The sequence below is a fragment of the Salmo salar genome, chromosome ssa16 (genome assembly GCF_905237065.1).
Source record: "Salmo salar chromosome ssa16, Ssal_v3.1, whole genome shotgun sequence".
In the NCBI taxonomy this organism is placed as follows: domain Eukaryota; kingdom Metazoa; phylum Chordata; class Actinopteri; order Salmoniformes; family Salmonidae; genus Salmo; species Salmo salar.
In genome coordinates, this window is record NC_059457.1 from 92,219,764 (window position 1) to 92,238,969 (window position 19,206).

The 19,206-nt window shown below is 46.2% G+C and overlaps 1 pseudogene; it reads right to left on the reverse strand.

The window, feature by feature from the left end:
* Nucleotides 1-17,594: 17,594 nt before the first annotated feature.
* Nucleotides 17,595-18,186, reverse strand: LOC123727928 (glycine-rich cell wall structural protein 1-like; annotated as a pseudogene).
* Between the last annotated feature and the right edge of the window lie 1,020 nt (nt 18,187-19,206).

Sequence of the window (19,206 nt, forward strand, 5' to 3'; positions counted from 1 at the left end):
GGGGGTAGGGGGGAAGCTTGTTTAATTGGTAGAAAGGAGGAGGGGGGTAGGGGGGCAGCTTGTTTAACTGGTAGAAAGGAGGAGGGGGTAGGGGGCAGCTTGTTTAACTGGTAGAAAGGAGGAGGGGGGGTAGGGGGCAGCTTGTTTAATTGGTAGAAAGGAGGAGGGGGGGGTAGGGGGCAGCTTGTTTAATTGGTAGAAAGGAGGAGGGGGGTAGGGGGCAGCTTGTTTAATTGGTAGAAAGGAGGAGGGGGGGTAGGGGGCAGCTTGTTTAATTGGTAGAAAGGAGGAGGGGGGTAGGGGGCAGCTTGTTTAATTGGTAGAAAGGAGGAGGGGGTAGGGGGCAGCTTGTTTAATTGGTAGAAAGGAGGAGGGGGGTAGGGGGCAGCTTGTTTAATTGGTAGAAAGGAGGAGGAGGGGGGTATGGGGCAGCTTGTTTAATTGGCAGAAAGGAGGAGGGGGGGGTAGGGGGCAGCTTGTTTAATTGGTAGAAAGGAGGAGGGGGGGTAGGGGGCAGCTTGTTTAATTGGTAGAAAGGAGGAGGGGGGGTAGGGGGCAGCTTGTTTCATTGGTAGAAAGGAGGAGGGGGGTAGGGGGCAGCTTGTTTAATTGGTAGAAAGGAGGAGGGGGTAGGGGGCAGCTTGTTTAATTGGTAGAAAGGAGGAGGGGGGGTAGGGGGCAGCTTGTTTAATTGGTAGAAAGGAGGAGGGGGTAGGGGGCAGCTTGTTTAATTGGTAGAAAGGAGGAGGGGGGGTAGGGGGGCAGCTTGTTTAATTGGCAGAAAGGAGGAGGGGGGGTAGGGGGCAGCTTGTTTAATTGGTAGAAAGGAGGAGGGGGGGTAGGGGGGCAGCTTGTTTAATTGGTAGAAAGGAGGAGGAGGGGGTATGGGGCAGCTTGTTTCATTGGCAGAAAGGAGGAGGGGGGTAGGGGGCAGCTTGTTTAATTGGTAGAAAGGAGGAGGGGGGTAGGGGGCAGCTTGTTTCATTGGTAGAAAGGAGGAGGGGGGGTAGGGGGCAGCTTGTTTCATTGGTAGAAAGGAGGAGGGGGGGTAGGGGGCAGCTTGTTTAATTGGTAGAAAGGAGGAGGGGGGTAGGGGGCAGCTTGTTTAATTGGTAGAAAGGAGGAGGGGGGTAGGGGGCAGCTTGTTTAATTGGTAGAAAGGAGGAGGGGGGTAGGGGCAGCTTGTTTAATTGGTAGAAAGGAGGAGGGGGGTAGGGGGCAGCTTGTTTAATTGGTAGAAAGGAGGAGGGGGGGTAGGGGGCAGCTTGTTTAATTGGTAGAAAGGAGGAGGGGGTAGGGGGCAGCTTGTTTAATTGGTAGAAGGGGGGGGTACGGCGGCAGCTTGTTTAATTGGTAGAAGGGGGGGGGGTACGGCGGCAGCTTGTTTAACTGGTAGCAGGGGGAGGGGGGTAGGCGGCAGCTTGTTTAATTGGTAGAAAGGAGGAGGGGGGGTAGGGGGCAGCTTGTTTAACTGGTAGAAAGGAGGAGGGGGTACGGCGGCAGCTTGTTTAACTGGTAGCAGGGGGGAGGGGGGGGAGGGGGCAGCTTGTTTAACTGGTAGAATGAAACATGAACAGGTATAACACATATCTACTTGGTACATTGACAGTAGCCTACAGTCTATAATACGTTATATAACTCCAATTATATAGTCTCTTCTATTACTCAGTAGGAGACAGAGTAGCCCTGTTTACTGGCTAACAGAGCAGCACATTATCCATACGTGTCCTGCAGGGAACCAAGCAGAGGAAAAGTATACCTGAGCTCATAAATAACTTGGTAAAAAGCCTTCAACCATTTGAAATTGAGAACCGAACAAGTTAATTTACTCCCAGACGTGTTCAATTGATTTTTTTGTTGTTGCAAAACTCATCTTCAAAGGGGTTGTAGTCAGCCTCTGCCAGGCGTGACCGGGCTGGGGAGAAAGATGAAGAGGAAGCTGACTGACTGACTGGGCTGGGGAGAAAGATGAAGAGGAAGCTGACTGACTGACTGGGCTGGGGAGAAAGATGAAGAGGAAGCTGACTGACTGACTGGGCTGGGGAGAAAGATGAAGAGGAAGCTGACTGACTGACTGGGCTGGGGAGAAAGATGAAGAGGAAGCTGACTGACTGACTGGGCTGGGGAGAAAGATGAAGAGGAAGCTGACTGACTGACTGACTGGGCTGGGGAGAATGATGAAGAGGAAGCTGACTGACTGACTGACTGGACTGGGGAGAAAGATGAAGAGGAAGCTGACTGACTGACTGACTGGGCTGGGGAGAATGATGAAGAGGAAGCTGACTGACTGACTGACTGGACTGGGGAGAAAGATGAAGAGGAAGCTGACTGGGCTGAGGAGAGGAAGAGGAGAGGAGAGGAGAGGAGAGGAGAGGAGAGGAGAGGAGAGGAGAGGAGAGGAGAGGAGAGGAGAGGAGAGGAGAGGAGAGGAGAGGAGAGGAGAGGAGAGGAGAGGAAGAGGAGAGGACATATAAAAAGCACACCTGACATCCGTCCCAAAAAGTTACAGGCGTCACAAAGCCCCAGAATACAGCCATGCTGGTGCCACATTGGGACCTGTAGTGGTAGTTCTCCTTGTCTAATTGAACCTATCCACTGTCCTTCAGTTTACATACCTGACCACTGCTTTACCTCAGCTTTCTGAGTGTCTCATTGGGACCTACAGCTGGAGCCTGAGCCAGGACAATATGTAGAAATGACTCTGGTTGGAACGAACCACTGGCTGTCCTTCAGTTTGCATACCTGACCACTGCTTTACCTCAACCTTCCTCCACACTCTTCCCAGTGAGTTTTAGCTCACCCTTCCCACAATCCACTTTACTGAAGCTGAAAGTCACAGAGTTTTGATAAAGGAGGAGGGCAGTGTGCTGTGGCAGATTATTTTCCTGAATTTCTACATATTTATGACTGTTTGGAGGCGAGGAGAGCGACTGCCTGCCTCCTAGCTTGTTGTGAATTCTGAGAGGAGGGATAAATTGGATGTTTGTTACTGAAGTGGCCATGCTGTGTCCTTGACATGACAGGACCCCCCACAGGAGATCTGGTTTGAAGGTTCGGAGGGGTGTGTGTGTGTGTGTGTGTGTGTGTGTGTGTGTGTGTGTGTGTGTGTGTGTGTGTGTGTGTGTGTGTGTGTGTGTGTGTGTGTGTGTGTGTGTGTGTGTGTGTGTGTGTGTGTGTGTGTGTGTGTGTGTGTGTGTGTGTGTGTGTGTGTGTGTGTGTGTGTGTGTGGAAGCTTGTACCTGCTATTTTTCTTCTTCGCTGTCGGACTGGTTCTGCCGAGGAGGAAGGTCACAGACTCCCATCTCGTTCGTTTGTCACTTCCACGTCCCCCCGTCCAAATGATTCTCCGTAACAGCGTATCCCCTAAACACTCCTCCTCTCATCTCCGGTCTGGGCAGAGCCTCAGGAGCCTACGGAGAGCTTGTTATTAAAAGCGGAAATTGAAGGATGGACGTTGATGTCGGCCTGAGAAATGGAACCTGTGTTTCTGTTACTCTATATGTGTGTGTGTCGTCGTCAGAACCAGACAAAGGGTTCTTAGCACAAAGAAACACACTGCTTTGTTAAATTACTTCTATGATTCAAATCTAAACAAATACAACTTCCTTTTGTTTTCCTTGTTTGTACTATTCACTAATTGTATTGTCATTAATCCAGCCTGTATTTAATCCGGCCTGTATTTAATCCAGTCTGTCATTAATCCAGCCTGTATTTAATCCGGCCTGTATTTAATCCAGCCTGTATTTAATCCAGCCTATATTTAATCCAGCCTGTATTTAATCAAGCCTGTATTTAATCCAGCCTGTCATTAATCCAGCCTGTCATTAATCCAGCCTGTATTTAATCAAGCCTGTATTTAATCCAGCCTGTCATTAATCCAGCCTGTCATTAATCCAGCCTGTCATTAATCCAGCCTGTATTTAATCCAGCCTGTATTTAATCCAGCCTGTCATTAATCCAGCCTGTATTTAATCCACCCTGTATTTAATCCAGCCTGTATTTAATCCAGCCTGTCATTAATCCAGCCTGTATTTAATCAAGCCTGTATTTAATCCAGCCTGCATTTAATCCAGCCTGTATTTAATCCAGCCTGCCTGCAAGCACCATAATAAAGTCATACTATTTAGTCAACTGAAGAGGATTCCGTATTGATCACAGAATCACCATAATAATGTCACTTAGTGTGTTTTAAATACAACAGTGTAAATGGATTTCAGACAATGGAACTTTAGAAAGCAGTTTGACACGACCACGGCATATTACTTAGGATGAAAATCTAAAAGTTAATTGGAAATTAAATTGTAATAATGAATTGAGACTAGATCAATTTAGAACAAATTGTTGTGTTTTTTTTTTCTCCTCCAGAATGTCCTTGAGGGTTTAACAAGAATAATACAAACTCTGAGATTATTGAATTAAATTAATTTGAACCAAGTCCCAAATATTCCCCAGCTCATCTCAGAAATATAATCACTTAGAGAGAGAGATAATGTAACAGAGAGAGAGAGAGCACTGAGGTAAAAAAAATATATTTATTTTTAAAAAATGAAGAAAAGTTAGGAACTGATTATCCAGGTGTAACAAAAAGAGCATGACTTTTTTCCACTAAGACAGAAAAAAATGTCTGATTAAATTGAGCTGTTTTTAGTCAAAGGTCAGATGAAAGTCAAGAAACAGAGGATGAGGGAGGGAGGAGGTGGGAGGAAGGGAGGGAGAGAGGGTGAGAAGAGCGGAAAGTGGCAGGAGGAAGAAAAGAGGGTGGAAGGGAGGGAGGAGGAGGAGGAAGAGGGGGAGGGAAGGAGGGAGGGAAGGAGAGAGAGAGGGAGGAGGAGGTAGAGGGGTAGTGAGGGAAGGAGGGAGGGAAGGAGAGAGAGAAAGGGAGGGAGGGAGGGAGGGAGGGAGGGAGGGAGGGAGGGAGGGAGGGAGGGAGGGAGGAGGAGGAAGAGGTGGAGGGAGGGAAGGAGGAAGGGAAGGAGAGAGAGAGAGGGAGAGAGAGAGAGATTTTCTCAAATGATGGAATATGTTCTAATTACTGCACGTTGTAATTCTCTTAAACTTTCTCAGTGCCGCTTTTTCAGGGTCCTCTGCCTTTGTTTGACATAGATTCATAAAAAAGAAATAACAAAAGCTACTCCCACTCCAAAACTCCTTCAGACTTCACTGACAGATTCACACAGATAATTGGAGAAAGCTGATGAAACGAGCCCTGAAAAATATTAACTTTGCAGCAGCAAAACCGACTCAAAACGGTTAAGAGATGTCTAAGCCTATTCACTACCTCCCTTTGTTTTAACATACTGATAACCCCTCAGTGACCTAACTGGCCTCTGATCTCGTCAAGAGAGAGACGGTGTCAGCCAATTAACTACAACAAATGGACTACGTTCAGATGTAGGTTTTAAATTAATCACATGGAACTAGAAAGGAATGTACGATTTAATGTAACATTGTGAAATGGGGGAAGTTTGAATTTCTTACCATACAATTTCATATTTATTTTCCTGGTGTATTGAATACTTTGTCATCTTTTTCACTCAAGCTCTTTTGATAAAAACAACTGTACAATGATGGTGTAAAACAGCAGGTATGAAACATAGTCTATGTACCCCCCCCTAAGATACATCTAAAGTTATCAGTGGGAAAACCTAGATGAGACAAGGAGAGGAGACTGTGAAGTAGAGGACCCTTAGGACCTGCTCTCACTAAAGTCCTGCTTGATCAGGTCTATTCCAGGAACGAGTCCTCCTTCCCCCTCCGCTTCACTCCCCAGCTGTTCCAGCCCTCCATCCCACAGAATGTCAGTGGCCCAGCTTTGACAATCCTCTTCCAAAGCACAATGAAGGTTTCAGGAAGCAGGTGATACGCTCTGTGCAGCTCCGGGGTTCCAGGGAGACGGTTGCTAATGATTTCTCTTAGGACTCACAGAGAGAGAGAGAGAGAGAGAGAGAGAGAGAGAGAGAGAGAGAGAGAGAGAGAGAGAGAGAGAGAGAGAGAGAGAGAGAGAGAGAGAGAGAGAGAGAGAGAGAGAGAGAGAGAGAGAGAGAGAGAGAGTGTCCAGGCCTCTCTCTTCTCCTCCCTTAGTGTTTTTTAAATAACTCCACTCTGCGGCCTGCTATGTCGTCCAGTCGTCCCCGTGAGGGACACTGCCTCTGAAATCCCACCACGGCAGTTAGCGGTCCTGCAGAGCGCCGGAGAGCATCATTTGACAGGGCTTCTCTCCGTGGTGCTAAAGGGGGCCCTGATTGAAGCAACTTGGCTCTGGTCATAGAATCTAGGTTCTGCAACCCAAAAGGTAGCCTATTCCCTCTATAGAAGCACTACAGACCAGGCCTCGTAGAGATTAGGGTGCCGTTTGGGACACAGCCACAGGGAAAGTGCTTCGTCATCCTCTCTCTGAGGTAGATCAAATCTAATGACTTTCCCACCCAGCCAGATAGAGATATAACAGCAGGCAATGACAGGGAATGGTCCCGGCTTCTGAACTAGGGTCCATGGACCCGGCTTCTGAACTAGGGTGCATGGACCTGGCTTCTGAACTAGGGTGCATGGACCCGGCTTCTGAACTAGGGTGAATGGACCTGGCTTCTGAACTAGGGTGCATGGACAAGGCTTATGAACTAGGGTGAATGGACCTGGCTTCTGAACTAGGGTGCATGGACAAGGCTTATGAACTAGGGTGCATGGACAAGGCTTATGAACTAGGGTGAATGGACAAGGCTTCTGAACTAGGGTAAATGGACCTGGCTTCTGAACTAGGGTGCATGGACCTGGCTTATGAACTAGGGTGAATGGACCTGGCTTCTGAACTAGGGTGCATGGACCTGGCTTATGAACTAGGGTGCATGGACCCGGCTTCTGAACTAGGGTGAATGGACCTGGCTTCTGAACTAGGGTGCATGGACAAGGCTTATGAACTAGGGTGAATGGACCCGGCTTCTGAACTAGGGTGCATGGACCTGGCTTCTGAACTAGGGTGCATGGACCAGGCATCTGAACTAGGGTGCATGGACCAGGCATCTGAACTTGGGTTCATGGACTTGGCTTCTGAACTAGGGTGCATGGAGCTGGCTTCTGAATTAGGGTGCATGGACTTGGCTTCTGAACTAGGGTGCATGGACCTGGCTTCTGAACTAGGGTGAATGGACCCGGTTTATGAACTAGGGTGCATGGACCCGGCTTCCAAATTGTTTCAACATCCAAGTTGTAGTAACTGGCTGCATCTGACAAATGATCTTTTGGTTCATCTATGCGGATGAGATATGAAGGATATCAAAGCAGCGGGAGGTTCATTGAACTTTTATAAAGGACCATAGTGTCATAAGGGTCAACACTCAGAGAGCTGTAATGGTTTTATACTGTAACAGTCTCAACACTCAGAGAGATGTAATGGTTTCATACTGTAACAGTCTCAACACTCAGAGAGATGTAATGGTTTCATACTGTAACAGCCTCAACACTCAGAGAGATGTAATGGTTTTATACTGTAACAGTCTCAACACTCAGAGAGCTGTTTCATACTGTAACAGTCTCAACACTCAGAGAGCTGTAATGGTTTCATACTGTAACAGTCTCAACACTCAGAGAGATGTAATGGTTTCATACTGTAACAGTCTCAACACTCAGAGAGCTGTAATGGTTTCATACTGTAACAGTCTCAACACTCAGAGAGCTGTAATGGTTTCATACTGTAACAGTCTCAACACTCAGAGAGATGTAATGGTTCCATACTGTAACAGTCTCAACACTCAGAGAGCTGTAATGGTTTCATACTGTAACAGTCTCAACACTCAGAGAGCTGTAATGGTTTCATACTCTAACAGTCTCAACACTCAGAGAGCTGTAATGGTTTCATACTGTAACAGTCTCAACACTCAGAGAGATGTAATGGTTTCATACTGTAACCGTCTCAACACTCAGAGAGATGTAATGGTTTCATACTGTAACAGTCTCAACACTCAGAGAGATGTAATACATGGCAGATAAATTATTTGCCAATGCATTACTTGATAACGTTCATCTGTTTTCAGTCCTGTTCACTGAGTGAAGGGGATGAAGGAAATAATTTCCTGGGGACTGTCAGCCTCTGTGATTTAGACATGAATGATCAACCTCAGATTGTGTTGTATAGAGGATGGTCCACTCGATAATATTGAGCCTGTTATACCCATGTCAGAGCCGTCCGATGAGTAACGACTCTTCCACTTCCACACTTCAACGACAGCCGGGGCCGTTCCCCTGACAATGATTCAACTGCGTTTCCAATCGAGACACGTTCAAGCGTGCTTAGCCGCACGGCACATTGTTCAAATTGACATCTTCCAAGTCTACTTTGCTTTCTACAGGAAAACAGCCTCCCCATGCGAACCCCCAAAAAACTATTTCTAAGTAAGTAGCAACGACACTTCATTTGAACTAAACCTTTTGTTTCTAATGAGGATGGATATTAGCTGTTAATGTTGAGACTTTGGGTTTTATCCAATTGAATTTGTAATAGAAAAAAACTTCACATCAATCAGCTGGGAACTAAAGGTGGGGATGTTTTTTTTAACCCTGCATCTAAGAGAGTGAAGATAATCAGCCTCTTGTAGTAAGAAAAAAAAATCACAATACTTTTTGCATTGTAATAAAAGGAACGCTAACCCGGCGAGAAGGGCACTGTAATGTAAAGTGGAAGGAAAGAAGAAGAAGGAGAAGAAGGAGGAGAAGAAGGAGAAGGAGAAGGAGGAGGAGGAGGAGAAGGAGGAGAAGAAGAAGGAGAAGAAGGAGGAGAAGAAGGAGAAGGAGAAGGAGGAGGAGGAGGAGAAGAAGGAGAAGGAGAAGGAGGAGGAGGAGGAGAAGGGGGAGAAGGAGGAGGAGAAGGAGGAGGAGAAGGAGGAGAAGGAGAAGGAGGAGAAGGAGGAGGAGAAGGAGGAGGAGAGAGGAGGAGAAGGAGGAGAAGGAGGAGGAGGAGAAGGAGGAGGAGGAGGAGGAGAAGGAGGAGGGAGAAGGAGGAGAAGAAGGAGAAGAAGGAGGAGAAGGAGGAGGAGGAGGAGAAGGAGGAGGAGAAGGAGGAGGAGAAGGAGAAGGAGGAGAAGAAGAAGGAGAAGAAGGAGGAGAAGAAGGAGGAGGAGAAGGAGGAGGAGAAGGAGGAGGAGAAGGAGAAGGAGGAGAAGAAGAAGGAGAAGAAGGAGGAGAAGAAGGAGAAGGAGAAGGAGGAGGAGGAGGAGAAGAAGGAGAAGGAGAAGGAGGAGGAGGAGGAGAAGGAGGAGAAGGAGAAGGAGAAGGAGGAGGAGAAGGAGAAGGAGGAGAAGAAGAAGGAGAAGAGGAGAGAAGGAGAAGGAGGAGGAGGAGGAGAAGGAGGAGAAGGAGAAGGAGGAGGAGGAGGAGAAGGAGGAGAAGGAGGAGGAGAAGGAGGAGAAGAAGAAGGAGAAGAAGGAGAAGGAGGAGGAGGAGGAGAAGAAGGAGAAGGAGAAGGAGGAGGAGGAGGAGAAGGAGGAGAAGGAGGAGGAGAAGGAGGAGAAGGAGGAGGAGAAGAAGGGGGAGAAGAAGGAGGAGAAGGAGGAGAAGGAGAAGGAGGAGAAGAAGGAGGAGAAGGAGAAGAAGGAGAAGAAGGAGGAGGAGAAGGAGGAGAAGGAGGAGGAGAAGAAGGGGGAGAAGAAGGAGGAGAAGGAGGAGAAGAAGGAGAAGAAGGAGGAGAAGAAGGAGAAGGAGAAGGAGAAGGAGGAGAAGAAGGAGAAGAAGGAGAAGAAGGAGGAGGAGAAGGAGGAGAAGGAGGAGAAGAAGGGGGAGAAGAAGGAGGAGAAGGAGGAGAAGAAGGAGAAGAAGGAGCAGAAGAAGGAGGAGAAGGAGGAGGAGAAGGAGAAGAAGGAGGAGAAGGAGAAGAAGGAGAAGAAGAAGGAGGAGAAGAAGGAGGAGAAGAAGGAGGAGAAGGAGGAGAAGAAGGAGGAGGAGGAGAAGAAGGAGGAGAAGAAGGAGAAGGAGAAGGAGGAGGAGGAGGAGAAGAAGGAGGAGGAGAAGGAGAAGAAGAAGGAGGAGAAATGTGTCTCTGTTGGCAGAGTGTGGGTTCAACTCCGACTGGGGAAGTTGCAAGACATTTTGGATAAAAGTGTCTGCTAAATTACATATATTATTAAACTGCTCTACTGTCCTGTGACCTTTAAACTGTTCTAATGTACTGTGACCTTTAAACTGTTCTACTGTACTGTGACCTTTAAACTGTTCTACTGTACTGTGACCTTTAAACTGTCTTACTGTACTGTGACCTTTAAACTGTTCTACTCTACTGTGACCTTTAAACTGTTCTACTGTACTGTGACCTTTAAACTGTTTTACTGTACTGTGACCTTTAAACTGTTTTACTGTCCTGTACATCTGTATCGTGATTCTATTAACATTCACCATCTTTAATTGAGGAACACGTACCACATGATGACAGAGACGCTACGGGTTACATTGATCTATGTATCTGTATGCGGAGCGGCGTGCCTTCCTGTCCAATCCTGCGGGAGGAGTCCAACTGTGTCAGAGAGGAGAATCATACCATCGTTTCAGGTCATTAATTTCCATTGGCCCTGATCTACCGAGACACTGCAGATCACAGTCTCCTTTATACTCTCACACACCCACACTACACACTATACTGACTACTGAACGCTACTGACTACTGGACTCTACTGACTACTGAAATCTACTGACTACTGGACTATACTGACTACTGGAATCTACTGACTACTGGACTCTACTGACTACTGGACTATGCTGACTACTGGACTATGCTGACTACTGGACTCTACTGACTACTGGACTCTACTGACTACTGGACTATACTGACTACTGGACTATGCTGACTACTGGAATCTACTGACTACTGGACTATACTGACTACTGGACGGTACTGACTACTGGACTCTACTGACTACTGGAATCTACTGACTACTGGACTATACTGACTACTGGACTGTACTGACTACTGGAATCTACTGACTACTGGACTATACTGACTACTGGAATCTACTGACTACTGGACTGTACTGACTACTGGAATCTACTGACTACTGGAATCTACTGACTACTGGACTATACTGACTACTGGAATCTACTGACTTCTGGACTATACTGACTACTGGACGCTAATGACTCCTGGACTCTACTGACTACTGGAATCTACTGACTACTGGACTGTACTGACTACTGGAATCTACTGACTACTGGAATCTACTGACTACTGGACTATACTGACTACTGGAATCTACTGACTACTGGAATCTACTGACTACTGGACTATACTGACTACTGGACTCTACTGACTACTGGACTCTACTGACTACTGGAATCTACTGACTACTGGAATCTACTGACTGCTGGACAATACTGACTACTGGACTCTACTGACTACTGGACTCTACTGACTATTGGAATCTACTGACTACTGGAATCTACTGACTACTGGACTGTACTGACTACTGGAATCTACTGACTTCTGGACTGTACTGACTATTGGAATCTACTGACTACTGGACTCCACTGACTACTGGAATCTACTGACTACTGGAATCTACTGACTACTGGAATCTACTGACTACTTTACGGTCTACTGGAATCTACTGCCTACTGGAATCTACTGACTACTGGAATCTACTGACTACTGACAGTTCACAAGGCTCTGTATCCTCGTCCGTCCATCTCTCTCTCTTTTTCTCTCTCTCTCTAGATCTCTATCAGTCATTCTCTCATTCGTTCTCTTTCTTTCTCCATCTATCTCTCTCATTTCTCTTTCTTTCTCTCTCTATATCTTGCCTATTTCTCTCTTTCCCTCTCTGTCTACCGCCCTCTCCCTCTCCCTCTCTCTCTCTCTCTCTCTCTCTCCTTTTTTGTTTCTGAACAATAGTTTCATCAATAACCTCTTTCTTTTTTTTCTTCTTTGTAAGTACCGAGGGGCTAACAGATTTCCAAAGTCACTTTCAGTCCGACATCATTTGTGTGGGAAGGCTGCACCATGGGGGAATAGGAGCTTTTATCACACAGGCCTTAATTGCAGCGTAGAAACACACACAGTGTGATTTCCAGGCAGTCTATAGATCAACCAGTTTCCAACTGGGAATTTGTAGAAATTTGAAATGTACAAAGATCACATCGCCAGAGATTACTAATAAGATATATATATATATATTTTTTTTTAAGGCTTTTAAATCTAAGGTGGATGTAAATTATGAAGTCTTTTCCACGAAGGGAGTTTTGTGCTGTTGTTTATAGTGAAGCAATATGCTTTTAGTTAAGCAATATTTTCTTCAAGTGAGTTATTTGGTTAAAGTAGAGAGTTTTGTAAAGGTGTTTTTTTGGGGGGGTGGATAAAGCAATATGTTCTTGAGTCTTCTTTTTGCGAATAAATATGTTCTTCAAGTGTACAGAACAGAAGGTTGGGACCCGTTTAATCCTAATCATTATTCCCGTGCAGGGAGAAGCCATTTTCATAACTTTATTTTGTTTGAGCGTATATTTCTTAGTTCTTAGACAGAACTACCATCTTTTTTGATTTCAGTCGGTGGAGTGACTATTGGCAGCGTCAAACTAAGGATGTGTCCCAAATTTCACACCAATTGCAGATACAGTGCTCTAGTCGAAAGTAGTGCCCATTTAGGACGCACGATTAAATTAAATGTAATTATTTTTTTTAATTAATTATTAATTTAATCAGATAGCGATTTCATCCTAGTGCTTTAACCTTGACCCTTCCTTTACACACCTTTGATCAACGACAGATTAAATATGTGACCTGGAAGTCAATCAACAAGGCAAGTGGTTTATCTCCCTTCTCTGTTCTCAACAGATTATTATCGCCCTGAGATTACAACGTGACGATTTAACGATCTGCCCATCGTTAATACTGTCCCAGAGGGAATCGACACCGATATATTCACTGGTTTCAACAACCGTAAATGTTCATCGCAGAATGTCGATTAATTATAAAGTGCTTTGCTTTTTTTTGTTGTCAACAGTCTTGACACATTTAAATGAAGTCAGACAAGAAGAAGAAAAAAATACATAACCATTTTCCCCTTTTAATCATTATTTCCCGTTGTTTCTTCCATTTGTTTTCACATTAGCGTTTTGTTTTATAATGGAGTTTTACTATCACTAACAAATAAAAGGCTTATTTTCAGCACCGTCTCTATGACTCAGCAGTCACTCGTTAAATCATACAAAAGGAAAATGACTAATTTGTTAATTATAGTTCGAGATGGGTTGGTTTAGCTCCTGATTTTAATGCCTTTAGAGAAATGAGGTTTGGCGAGGCTGGATTATTTTCACCTTCGGTAATTGGTTGAAGCCTGGAGGATTTGGTAGTTTCTTAAAAAATAACCGGCCAACAGTATGTGCTTCTCCGTTCCCTTGTTGTAGAAATACAAATAGGGGTGAGTCATGCCTTGTTGTAGAAATACATATAGGGGTGAGTCATGCCTTGTTGTAGAAATACAAATAGGGGTGAGTCATGCCTTGTTGTAGAAATACATATAGGGGTGAGTCATGCCTTGTTGTAGAAATACATATAGCGGTGAGTCATGCCTTGTTGTAGAAATACATATAGGGGTGAGTCATGCCTTGTTGTAGAAAGACATACAGGGGTGAGTCATGCCTTGTTGTAGAAATACATATAGGGGTGAGTCATGCCTTGTTGTAGAAATACAAATAGGGGTGAGTCATGCCTTGTTGTAGAAAGACATACAGGGGTGAGTCATGCCTTGTTGTAGAAATACATATAGGGGTGAGTCATGCCTTGTTGTAGAAATACATACAGGGGTGAGTCATGCCTTGTTGTAGAAATACATATAGCGGTGAGTCATGCCTTGTTGTAGAAATACATATAGGGGTGAGTCATGCCTTGTTGTAGAAAGACATACAGGGGTGAGTCATGCCTTGTTGTAGAAATACATATAGGGGTGAGTCATGCCTTGTTGTAGAAATACATATAGGGGTGAGTCATGCCTTGTTGTAGAAATACATATAGGGGTGAGTCATGCCTTGTTGTAGAAATACATATAGGGGTGAGTCATGCCTTGTTGTAGAAATACATATAGGGGTGAGTCATGCCTTGTTGTAGAAATACAAATAGGGGTGAGTCATGCCTTGTTGTAGAAATACATATAGGGGTGAGCCATGCCTTGTTGTAGAAAGACAAATAGAGTTGAGTCATGCCGTGTTGTAGAAATACATATGGGGGTGAGTCAAAGAGCAGTTTAGTGATGACACATTTCCATCCAGGCCTCTTAGACAGGAAACACGTTATGAGATAACCATCCAAATGTCATAACTACACAACCGTGTTGTTGTCGGTAGAGTGTTGTTTTAGCGATGCAAAAATATATGAGAGTACCATAGCTACAGATGTAGGATCTTAATTTGATCAACCTGGTGCAGGATCACTTTCCTGGAACTTATGGCAATTTAAAAGGTGTCCTGAAAAGGGTTTTGTAATTTCCAATTTTATTTACATTTCAGACTTGATTTTCCCTTTTTGAAAAATGTATCAAAAACTACAATAATGCACCTAACAATTCACATTTCCTGTTGTTGCAGGATTATTTTCCTGCTGTAGCAAACAGGCTCAAATTATTAAGATCCTGCATCTGTACCACTTAAAAATTGTGTTAATTGGTATCTAGTTTGAGACACCGAGGTTGCATCCCAAATGGCAACCTATTTTCTATACAGTCTAATGCTTCTTTCCACCAGAGCCCCATGGGAGAGGAGGAGGAGGAGGAGGAGGAGGAGGAGGAGGAGGAGGAGGAAGATGAGGAGGAGAAGAGGGAAGAAGATGATGAGGAGGAGGAAAAGGAGGAAGAGGAAGAGAAGAATGTAGGGCCAGACAACCCTGCCTGCGTGAGGAGGAGGAGGAGGAGGAAGAGAGGGAAGAAGATGAGGAGGAGCTTATCACAACGTAGCCTGATTACTATGGTAACAATGAGGAGCTGAAATCCAGCTATGAGTTTGAAATCTCCTGAGAGGGAATACATTTACTGTCCCCGTGTGTGGATGCAAATTAGCCAGGCCTGGAGAGATGTACTGAGATGTAGTCATTGTGTTACAGTCAGATTAGCCAGGCCTGGGGAGATGTACTGAGATGTATTCATTGGGTTCCAGTCAGATTAGCCAGGCCTGGAGAGATGTACTGAGATGTATTCATTGGGTTCCAGTCAGATTAGCCAGGCCTGGAGAGATGTACTGAGATGTATTCATTGTGTTCCAGTCAGATTAGCCAGGCCTGGAGAGATGTACTGAGATGTAGTCATTGTGTTACAGTCAGATTAGCCAGGCCTGGAGAGATGTACTGAGATGTATTCATTGTGTTCCAGTCAGATTAGCCAGGCCTGGAGAGATGTACTGAGATGTATTCATTGTGTTCCAGTCAGATTAGCCAGGCCTGGAGAGATGTACTGAGATGTAGTCATTGTGTTACAGTCAGATTAGCCAGGCCTGGGGAGATGTACTGAGATGTAGTCATTGTGTTACTGTCAGATTAGCCAGGCCTGGGGAGATGTACTGAGATGTAGTCGTTGGGTTACAGTCAGATTAGCCAGGCCTGGAGAGATGTACTGAGATGTAATCGTTGTAGTGCCCATGTCAGATATCTAATCTAATATCACCGTCCCTGTAGTCAGATATCTAATCTAATATCACCGTCCCTGTAGTCAGATATCTAATCTAATATCACCGTCCCTGTAGTCAGATATCTAATCTAATATCACCGTCCCTGTAGTCAGATATATAATCTAAAATCACCGTCCCTGTAGTCAGATATCTAATCTAATAACACCGTCCCTGTAGTCAGATATCTAATCTAATAACACCGTCCCTGTAGTCAGATATCTAATCTAATAACACCGTCCCTGTAGTCAGATATCTAATCTAATATCACCGTCCCTGTAGTCAGATATCTAATCTAATATCACCGTCCCTGTAGTCAGATATCTAATCTAATAACACCGTCCCTGTAGTCAGATATCTAATCTAATAACACCGTCCCTGTAGTCAGATATCTAATCTAATATCACCGTCCCTGTAGTCAGATATCTAATCTAATATCACCGTCCCTGTAGTCAGATATCTAATCTAATATCACCGTCCCTGTAGTCAGATATCTAATCTAATATCACCGTCCCTGTGGAACGTTTTTAATCCAGATTTCACCTATCTACCTCAGCCTGCACTGTAATTGAAATCTATATTCCGTATTGGAGCCCAGTCACGCAAGGGCTCTGAAATGTTCCCTGTCGTTTCACCTTTTGACTGAATTAAAATAGAATTAGTGGTAATTGGGAAGGCTTTGGGGGGGGATTACTTTATTTAAACAGGAAGTCTTTCTCTGAACACCTGAACGTCGAGACAGATAAGCACTTCCCATTAAAATCCCCTCCAGACAAGACATCAGCCAAGCATTACAGAGAGGTAAGGAGCTTTTAGTCCTTCATATGTTAATAATTGGACAGGGAGTTTTCACCCTGCTTTCCATCCTCAGTGACATTTGATTTGGAGAAGATTGATAATTGAATATGCAATACCGGTGCCATGGCAGGCAAGGCGGACAGACACCACCGAGTAAAATGGCCCACTCCTTGATTAATACGGAAAGTTGATTGAATTTCATTGAGTAGGAGGAGGTTGGTTGGTTGCCTCAGAAATACATGACGGTGTTGAATGAGGTTGAGACATTAAGCAGATGTTCTACCCACGCGTCGTGTATACCTGGTGTAGAAGTTATATTTGTTGCGTGCTGGTTTAAGCGTCAGATTTTGATTGTACGTATCGCCCCGGCATGAAACCAAGCAAGTTGTCGTGTTGGAAGTAGTCGATCTAAGAGCATTGTATTGTTTACAAGTTGGTAATAAAAACGCCCAAAGAGAGAAGGTTGTTGTGGCCTTCTTACCTGGACGAGCCCCCAGCCGAGGAGTTTTTGGAACGACAGGTAACTATGCTTGGTGGGAGGCAGTTGTTGATCCTCCTCCTCCTCCTCCTCTTCCTCCTCCTCGTCCTCCTCCCCCCTTCTTCCTCTCCTCCTCCTTCTCCTCCTCCTCCTCCTCCTCCTCTTCCTTCTCCTCCTCCTCCTCTTCCTCCTCCTCCTCCTCCTCTTCCTCCTCCTCGTCCTCCTCCCCCCTTCTTCCTCTCCTCCTCCTTCTCCTCCACCTCCTCCACCTCCTCCTCCTCAACCTCCTCCTCCACCTCCTCCTCCTCCGCCTCCTCCTCCTCCTCCTCCACCTCAACCTCCTCCTCCACCTCCTCCTCCTCCCCCACCTCCTCCACCTCCTCCTCCTCAACCTCCTCCTCCTCCTCCACCTCCTACTCCTCCTCCACCTCCTCCTCCCTCTCCACCTCCTCCTCCTCCACCTCCTCCTCCTCCACACCTCCTCCACCTCCTCCTCCTCAACCTCCTCCTCCACCTCCTCCTCCTCCTCCTCCACCTCCTACTCCTACTCCACCTCCTCCCTCTCCACCTCCTCCTCCTCCACCTCCTCCTCCACCTCCTACTCCTCCTCCACCTCCTCCTCCTCCCCACCTCCTCCACCTCCTCCTCCTCAACCTCCTCCTCCACCTCCTCCTCCTCCTCCACCTCCTACTCCTCCTCCACCTCCTCCTCCCTCTCCTCCTCCTCCTCCTCCACCTCCTCCTCCTCCACCTCCTCCTCCTCAACCTCCTCCTCCACCTCCTCCTCCTCCTCCTCCACCTCCTACTCCTCCTCCACCTCCTCCTCCCTCTCCTCCTCCTCCTCCTCCACCTCCTCCTCCTCCACCTCCTCCTCCACCTCCTCCTCCTCCTCCTCCTCCTCCACCTCCTACTCCTCCTCCACCTCCTCCTCCCTCTCCTCCTCCTCCTCCTCCACCTCCTCCTCCTCCACCTCCTCCTTCTACTCCTCCTCCACCTCCTCCTCCTCCCCACCTCCTCCACCTCCTCCTCCTCAACCTCCTCCTCCACCTCCTCCTCCTCCTCCTCCTCCACCTCCTACTCCTCCTCCACCTCCTCCTCCCTCTCCTCCTCCTCCTCCTCCCCACCTCCTCCACCTCCTCCTCCTCCTCCTCCTCCACCTCCTCCTCCCTCTCCTCCTCCTCCTCCACCTCCTCCTCCTCAACCTCCTCCTCCACCTCCTCCTCCTCCTCCTCCTCCACCTCCTACTCCTCCTCCACCTCCTCCTCCCTCTCCTCCTCCTCCTCCTCCACCTCCTCCTCCTCCACCTCCTCCTCCACCTCCTCCTCCTCCTCCTCCTCCACCTCCTACTCCTCCTCCACCTCCCTCTCCCTCAGTTGAGTAAGTTGAGTAAACACGTACTTCATAGCAGATTGAACTTCATTTCGTGAGAAAAGACAAACGTGATAAGTTGTCGTTATCGAAACTTGACATTTTCAGTCAACACACCTGTTATGCTGTTTTTTCAGTTGTTTTGACCTTACGGTTGTGAATTTCCTTCTGCTTATCTCCTGGCTCACAGCAGACAGGAGACACACACACACACACACACACACACACACACACACACACACACACACACACACACACACACACACACACACACACACACACACACACACACACACACACACAGAGAGAGAGCTGCAGGAAACAATTATCACAGGGATGTTAGTGACGAGTAAATCTGTGTGGTTTTAAACACAAAATATATAATATCCTAAATTCAGTCTTCAGTAAAAACCTGTGTGTTTTGTAGGGAAATAAACAGTATTTTGAGAAGCTTCAACACAGTCATCTCTCTGTGAAGGGAAAAGCATGTTTTAACTGGAGCCCTTTGGCCTCCTCCCTTCTCCCCCTGCTGAGTTCTCTCTCTCTCTCTCATCTATCTGTCCTTATATTGCTTTTCTTGCCTTTCTCATTAAGAGGAAGATCCCAGCAGCTGAGCCAGTGTGTGTTAACCTACAGGTACCAGACAGGCCAGACAGAGAACAACGATCAATGGTGTTCCTTGACCTCCCCGTGAAACCAAAACGACCTTCTGTTTAGCCCACTTACCTCTTTTCCTTTCCTGTTTGACTCTGGGTGTTCATTTGGTGTCCGTTTCCTTTCCTGTTTGACTCTGGGTGTTCATTTGGCATCTGTTATCTTTTCATATTCATATACAAACAATGTCTACAGAGTGTTTCAGTCGATCATTACAAGAAAAGTATGTTAACATTCATATCCAGAGGAGGAAGCAAGAAGAGAGAGAGAGAGTGATGGAGAGAACAG